Source organism: Mustela putorius, unplaced genomic scaffold (genome assembly GCF_011764305.1).
Source record: "Mustela putorius furo isolate JIRA1106 unplaced genomic scaffold, ASM1176430v1.1 tig00000785_pilon_pilon_pilon, whole genome shotgun sequence".
In the NCBI taxonomy this organism is placed as follows: Eukaryota; Metazoa; Chordata; class Mammalia; order Carnivora; family Mustelidae; genus Mustela; species Mustela putorius.
In genome coordinates this window covers 3,735,000-3,741,163 of record NW_025421480.1, presented here as the reverse complement: position 1 = coordinate 3,741,163, position 6,164 = coordinate 3,735,000, and positions in this window count along the sequence as shown.

The following is a 6,164-nucleotide window of genomic DNA, read 5'->3' as shown; positions in this document are numbered from 1 at the left end:
GAAGCTCTGGTAGCTTCCTAGCTTCGCCGGGCTCCTTTGGTGACTTCCATCCCTAGGAGTAGGAGCTGACGGCTTGGGGAGCACTCTGGGGCTAAAGACTGTTCAGACTCTGTGTGTCCAGTGCAAACTAACTGGGGGAAGGGGTGCCAAAGGCTTCATGTCCCCTGAGTTTGTTAGGTTCTTGGCAGCAGTACCTGTGATAGGGAATAAACCCTGCTCTCTTCCTCTTGGGGAGAAACAGCTGACCCCAACCCATATCAGTGGGGCAATCATTGGTGCCCCAGGATTATCACAAAGTTTAGCTAAGACCTACTCCTGACTATCCCTCTCCATAGTCAACTGGGAACAGTTTTTGGACAAGGTTCTTATTCATAGAATGATGACCAAGAAAGCAGCCCACCCAGTTGGGCCTCCCTGGAGAGCCGGTGTGGCTTATAATACTGCCTTACTCTTGCCAGTTCTCTCCCCACAGCCCCCGCATTCTGGACTCGAGCTCCTTTGGCCTCTATGGCACAATCCCAATTTGTTTTTTATAGTCAAGGCCTGGTATCTGGAAACATTACAGGCCTGACTTACAAAAGAAGACAGTTTTAGAATCCTTTGTGATCATTCTCCAGACCAAAAGACTGGCTTCCTATCACCCAGAAACCAGGGCCAAAAGGGTTTTTCTTTTGCTGCCTTCTGCCCGGCTCCCCTACAGGGCAACACGTCACCATAATAAAGTCACTGATCCTCACGTGACATCATTCACACAGCCGTGTTGTCCTGTGGGTCCTTTTGATATTCAAAGGGGATCTTCCTCTTGGTGCCAGAGAGACTTCAGCTCTAGTCTTCTTTCTTCTCATGGATGCAAAGATCTCTTCTCCCTTAGGCTAAGGCTGCACAGCTCTCTTTCCTCCACTTCACAGATCAGGAGAAAGCTGAAGGGCATGACCCTAACCTCCTGTCCTTCCCAAGAGAACTTGGTCCCTGCCCTTTCCTCACCATGTCATCCACTACCCCCCCCCCCCCCCAGGCAGCAGGCATGACTCAGAGGACAGTGACTCCAACTCTAGCACTTGCTCATTCGAGCCATTCAGAGCATGGCAGACTCAGATGACGATTCAGGCCAGCAGAAAGGGCTTGTATTAAGTCCTAGAAGGAATGGCTTCTTCTTTTCATTTCCCGTGGGGTGTGAGCAGAAAAATGCATTGTCCCAGTTGCTGACCAAAGAAGGAATCAGCTTTAGGATGAAGCTTCAACTTGGATGGCAAAGAACAGAGTTAGAAAGAGATCATCAAGGGGCACCTGGGTGGCTCAGTAGGTTAAAGCCTCTGCCTTCAGCTCAGGCCATGATCCCAGGGTCCTGGGATCGAGCCCCATATTGGGCTCTCTGCTCAGCGAGGAGCCTGCTTCCCCCCACTCTCCGGCTGCCTCTCTACCTACTTGTGATCTCTCTCTGTCAAATAAATAATTTTTTTTTCTTTTTTTAAAGAAAGAGATCATCGGTAACATGAATTTGCGCCATGGAAACAGCCAGTTATTGTGACCTGTTCTACATTTTGTTGACTAGTGAACGTGCTCGTCGTTTTTACTAGTGTGTGTCAAGATTTCTGGTTTTGTTGTTGTTGTTCTGTTGTTTGGGTTATGGGTTTGTTGGTTTCTTAGTTTGTTTCCTTGTGAAAAGGTCTTACTCTGCCCCGTACTTCGGTCTTGTCCCACCTCAGGAAGTCTGTCACTGTCTCAAATCAGTTATTCAAGTCAGAGCCCCAGGAATCAAATCTGTTTTGACTTCTCCTGCATCATCTCCAGAACTTAATCGTCAGAAAGCCTATTAATTCTAACCTCCAACGTGTCTTCATCCTCCACTCTGTACCTTCGTCTCCATTGCCAACATCTTATTCCGTTGTCTCGCACGTAACATCTGCAGTAGGCTTCTACCTGGTTTTCCTTCTCACTGGCTGGCCTTCCTATAATCCGTCATCCAGGCAGAGCTCAGAATGATCTTCTTCTTAAAGCGTAGGTCATGTTATTCATCTGAAAACTTTCTAGTGCTTTCTCCCTTAGAAAAAAAATCCAAGTATCTCATAATTATAGGAAAGACGATGCCAGTCTAATAAAAATCTCAAATAAAAGTTCATTTCTCTTTCACACAACAGACAGTCCTGCCCCGTGAGGCTGTTTGGAGAACCAGTTCCCTTCCAACTTCTCACTCCCCCTTCCACAGGCTCGAGTTTTGTCTTCGTTCGCAAGGTCGGTCCCTCCAGGGACAGGGAAAGAGAAGAAGTCAAAGCCGAGCACTTCCCCTTCGACCGAGTGAGGCGGGTGTCGTGCCCATCGCCTGCCTCTCTTCGTATTCCACGGGCAATGACTTTGGTGGTATGGCTGCACCTCACCCCAGCGAAGTCCGGGAAGCTTCGTGTCTGGCTAAGTGCTCCCGTAAAACCCTTTTGCCAAGGAAGACAAGGGAGAAGATGTGGGGAGGGTGACCAGCCGGGCGCTGTGCGTGGTGTGGCCTTCAGGGCTTGGATGGCTTGGCCCCTGCAGCTCCTGAAACAGCCCTCCTGCCTCTCTCCTAGTTCACTGAGGACGAGCTGCGAGCTGCGGTGCCTTCCTTTCTGCTCCTCAAACATCCTGAAGTCATTCCTGCCTTAAACCCTTTGTACTCGCTCACTCGCTCTCCCTCAGCCTGGAACCTTCTGGCGATCCTCACAGCTGGGCTCCTTCTGAATCCCCGGGGAGCAGCGGGGAGCCTCTTCCTCTGAGAGACCTTCCTTCTCTAGCGGCCCTTCCAGAACCGTCTTCGCCGTCAGTGGCTCTAACTCTGCTGCGTTTTCTTCACAACGCGTGAGATCATTTACTTGTTTTCACACTGGCTGTCCCCCTCCCTGGACATCTCACTGGGATTCTGTGAAGTTAGGGGCTTTGTTTCTCTTGTTCTTGTTTACTGAGGTTACAACCACCCTCAGTGCCAAGAATACTGTAGAGACATGGTAGGTGCCCAAATAATCCTTTTAAAAGTAACTTGCGGGGTGCCTGGGTGGCTCCGTCGGTTAAGTGTCTGCCTTTGGCTCAGGTTGTGGTCCCGGGGTCCCTCACTGGGCTCCCCACTCAGCAGAGAGACTGGTTCTCCCTCCCGCCCCGCCCCACCCGTAGTGCTCTATCACGCGCTCTCTCTTTCTCACTCTCTCAGATAAATGAATAAGATCTTTTTTTTAAAAAAGTAGATTGAATGAAAAGATTCTAAGCAATATCTCCCCATCTCATCTCTGTGCAATTATCTTTCAGATCAACAGTTAAGACTGCATTTTTCCCTTCTAATTTTATTTTGTCAGATTTGGCGCACTTGCCTGAATCTATAGATCCCTCTTGGGATTCGATTCTGGACCTGCGCACTCCTTGGCCTAGGATCAGGACCTGCGGGTCCTGCCAGCCTCCCGTGCAAGTTACCGTCGGCCTCTCTCGCTGTGTTAACGGGCACTCACCATTCCCAGGGGCTTTGTGTTTCCTTCTCATTTCATCTCCCGCTTGAATATGCGTCCCCACAGTCTCCACGCTGGTTTACAAGGAGGGATTGTGTGTCTTGAGGGGTGATGAACCAGGATTCAAGAGATCTGAGTGCCAGCCCCAGAGCCGGTTTGCCAGAGTCTTCTTGGGGTCTTCATGTTCACATATGTAAAATAGAGGGGGAAATGCCTTCTCTGCTTGCCTCACAAAAGTGTTACAAGGATCAGATAACAGCATATATAAACATGCCATGGAATGGTCCCAGATTCTACTGAAATGGACGGTAGCACTCCAGGACACCGGGCCAGATGACAGGAGTCAGGGAGATACTGTGCAATGTGGGAGACTGTTGGGGAGCCTGTGTCCAAAATCACCAGCTCCCCCCACCTTATTTCTGTACACAGTAGGGTGTCTTGGCCTTTTTCCTCCAGTCTTTGTGTCAAGCTGGAGACATCCCCTCAGAGAAGACATCAAAAAAATCCCTTTGTGCAAGATGATGAAAGAATGGCCTTGATAAAAAGGGAGCCAGCGTACCCCAGGGCCTTATCACTGCACATGTTGAGGTTTCTCCAAAATTGCCAAAGAGGATTTCACTCATAACTACAACAACAACAACAACAACAAATCCTTAGAATCTTCTTTTCATGTGTTCCTCAAGAGCTCAAATAAATGACGGTTATACCCCAGATCTGTGTGTGTTTAACTCTCCAAATCCTTGAGCGCATCCTGACCATCATCCTGTGTGCTCTTCTCTCCGGCACTCCGATCCTTCCGTGTGAACCTGGGTGCCCTGCGTTCTTCCCTCACCATTACCTTGTCGGATACTGGAGGTCGCAGGCCCTGAGCTGGCTGTTGACGAACGGGTGCATGCTGCAAGAGAAGGAGGCTGAAGTGTGCTCGAAACACTGGTGCTTCCTACCTGTTACATGGATCTGTCGCCTTTTAGACGAAAAGAAACTGCAGCCCAGACACAGCGGTGAGGAAGGGGACAGACACCGGCAGTACAGCAGGCACAAAGTTTGAGGGATTTTTCAGTTGCTCATGCTTCATCCTCCCCAGGACCGGGAGAAGATGTCCTCCAAGCCCCTCAGTTGTCTAATCCTCATGTCTCTGTCTTGTCGACGTAGCTTCTACTCTTGTGTGGTTCTCTTGACCTTGGGCACAGTAATCCCTAATCTAGCCATTGGTGAAAACTCTGCAAATGGCTCACCTGTGGGCCAGGTGCCTCCTTCGTGCCTCACCTGCGGTCTCTTCAGTAACATCCGGGGACAGGAATCCTCAGCTGAACTGAGCGCCGAGGTTAGCAGCCAGCACAGGGCACCTCGGGTGTTCCTATACCCCCAAATCTTCGGCCTCTCACCCATGGCTTATAAGTGAACACAGTCCCCATCTCCTGCTCTCCAACCCCTCTAGCTTGTAGTCATTGTGAAAGAGAGCAGGGGTTTTGGGGTTTTTTTGCTTTGTTTTTTGTTTGTTTGTTTTGTAAATCTTTTGAAGTTTTCCAAGCTCTGCTCTAGCATACAGCAAAGACGAAAGCCCTAAAGTCACTGAGATCATTTGTCCAGGCTGAGAGGTGACCCGGATGTGTAAGGGTCTGGGCACTTCAGCCACATGGCAGTGACTGGCCTCTAGCCCTCCTGAGGTCAGAGCTTTCAGAACATCAGAAATGATCGTGCTCTGGTTTAGGGGAGCGAACACTGGGCAGCCTACGAGGTGCCATACGCCATAGTGATCTGAAGTCACAGAACAGGTGCAAAGCACTTGCATTGCTGTGGGTGGACAGACGCAGAAAGAGACCATAGTGGAATACTGTGTTGATGCGGTGACAGGCTGAATAGTGCTGGGGAAGGTGAAACGAGCACTCTTAGCTCAGCGTGGTGAGAGCAGGGCTTCCTAGAGGACCTGACACCCAACTGAACCCTAAAGCGTGCATATGAGAATGTACAGAGAGAAGGCAGCATTCTGCCATACAGGCACAGAGGTGCAAAACCACATGGTGTATTCCGATGCGAGCAACGGTTCTGCATCCGCAGAAGCAGAACCCGGCCCTGGAGCTGCTGCGGCAGGAAGGGCGGTGGGGGGGGGGGCGGTGGGCGGATCACAGAGAACCTTATATAGGTTCTCAGGCAGCTGGTTTTGTGTCCTAAAGACCACGGGGAGCCAGAAACGTTTTCAGCAGGGAGGGACAGGGTCAGACTTTATTAGTCTTGCCACGCATCTTAATTTTGAATGAACTCTTTGTTATTTGAGTTTTCTGCTTAGGAAACATTCGCCCATACGGAATTTCGTAACTGAGGGTCATTACCAAGATGTGATGTGGCTTTTGTGCTTGCCGTCTTGAATGAACTGTGCGCTGCTAGTTTTGGGGTTTTTTTGCTTTGTTTTGTTCTGTTGTGCCAGGATCCAGGGGCCCAGGAACACATCTGTTCGTGGCACACAGCCCGGGGCCCCGTTCTTCGGGTGCCAGGCACCTTCTACTTCAAGGCTGAGATGAGTAGCACCCTCTTCCACCGTGCAGTTCTTACACTGAGGGTCTTTAGGTAGATTTTTTTTTTTCCTTTCTCAAATTGTGAGGAGTATTGGGCAGCTTTATCAAAAATGCTGGTCTCCTAAAGTCAAGAATTTAAAACATTTTATTTAGTCCTGAATTTCTCTGGGAGATAAAAATGTGCTGATAA